Raw genomic sequence first — 2,212 nt, forward strand, 5'->3', positions numbered from 1 at the left:
AGCAATTCCGAGAAAAAAGGTGGAAGAAAAAAAAATACAAGTAATATATACAATCCTGAAAAAAAAACTTAAAATTCACCTTAGAGCCATTCTGATAATGAAACGGATTACAGTTATATGCGCTGATTTTCGTTATATTAAAGGAAAAAGCAATTGCAAGAAAAAAGGTGCAAGAAAAAAAAATGCAATATATAAGATCCTGAAAAAAAATGCTTAGAGTACATATCAAAATACATATTAAAATATATATTATATATTAGATATTAGAATAAAGAAATTGGAAAAAAAAAGTATTGCGAGAAAAAGGTGCAAGAAAAAAGATGTAAGTAATATATGCGATCCTGAAAAATAAACTTAAAATGCATATCAAAAATACATATTTAAATATATATTATATATTGAATATTAGAATAAAGGAATTGAAAAAAAGCAATTGCGAGAAAATAGGTGCAAGAAAAAAAAATGCAATTAATATATACAATCCTGAAAAAAAAACACGTTAGAGGCATTCTGATAACGAAACGGATTACACCTAAATGCGTTGATTTTCGTTATATTAAAGGAAAAAGGAATTGCGAGAAAAAAAGGTGCAAAAAAAAAAAAATGCAATATTTACGATCCTGAAAAAAAGACTTAAAATGCATATTAAAATACATAATGAAATATATATTAGATATTAGAATAAAGGAATTAAAAAAAAGCAATTGCGAGAAAAAAGTGATATATATACGATCCTAAAAAAAGAAAAAATACTTAAGATACATATTAAAAAAATATATTATATATTAAATATCAGAATAAAGGAATTGAAAAAAAATGAAAAAAAAATTAAATGCATAGTAAAAATACATATATATATATATATATATATATATATATATATATATATATATATATATATATATATATATATATATATGTATGTATATATATATATCTATATATATATATATATATATTAAATATTAGAATAAAGGAATTGAAAAAAAAATTGCAAGAAAAAAGGTGCAAGAAAAAAAAAATACGTTCCTGAAAAAAATAAAATAAAATACACGTTAGAGCCATTCTGATAATGAAACGGATTACAGTTAAACGCGATGATTTTCGTTATATGAAAGAAAAAAGGAATTGCGAGAAAAAAGGTACAAGAAAAAAAAATGCAATATATACGATCCTGAAAAAAAAATGCTTAAAATATATACGATCCTGAGAAGAAAAAAAAATGCTTAAAAGGCATATTAAAAATACATATTAAAATATATATTATATATTAGATATTAGAATAATGGAAGTGAAAAAAAGCAATTCCGAGAAAAAAGGTGCAAGAAAAAAAATGCAAGTAATATATACGATCCTGAAAAAAAAATACACGATAGAGCCGTTCTGAAAATGAAATGGATTACAGTTAAATGCGCTGATTTTCGTTATATTAAAGGAAAAAGGAATTGCGAGAAAAAAAAGTGCAAGAAAAAAAATACAATATATACAATCCTGAAAAAAATTGCTTAAAAGGCATATTAAAATACATATCAAAATATATATTAGATATTAGATATTAGATATTAGAATTAAGGAATTGAAAATATACAATTACGAGAAAAAAGGTGCAAGAAAAAATATGCAGGTAATATATACGATCCTGAAAAAAAAAATGCACGTTAGAGCCATTCTGATAATGAAATGGATTACAGTTAAATGCGCTGATTTTCGTTATATTAAAGGAAAAAGGAATTGCGAGAAGAAAAGGTGCAAGAAAAAAAAAGTAATATACACGATCCTGAAAAAAATGCTTAAAACACATATTGAAATGCATATTAAAATATATATTATATATTAGATATTAGAATAAAGGAATTGGAAAAAAAACAATTGCGAGAAAAAAGATGCAAGAAAAAATATGTAAATAATATATACGATCCTGAAAAAAATGCTTAAAATGATTATTAAAAATACAGATTAAAATATATATATATTACATATTAGAATAGAAAATTGAAAGAAAAGCAATTGCGAAAAAAAAGGTGCACGAAAAAAAAAAATATTTGATATATACGATCCTGAAAAAGAGATATATAAAATAGAATACACGTTAGAGCCATTCTGATAATGAAACGGATTACAGTTAAATGCGCTGATTTTCGTTATATTAAAGGAAAACGCAATTGCGAGAAAAAAGGTGCAAGAAAAAAAAATGCAATATATATGATCCTGA

Source organism: Penaeus japonicus, unplaced genomic scaffold, assembly GCF_977035675.1.
Source record: "Penaeus japonicus unplaced genomic scaffold, GWHDUDI00000001_assembly GWHDUDI00000035, whole genome shotgun sequence".
NCBI lineage: Eukaryota > Metazoa > Arthropoda > Malacostraca > Decapoda > Penaeidae > Penaeus > Penaeus japonicus.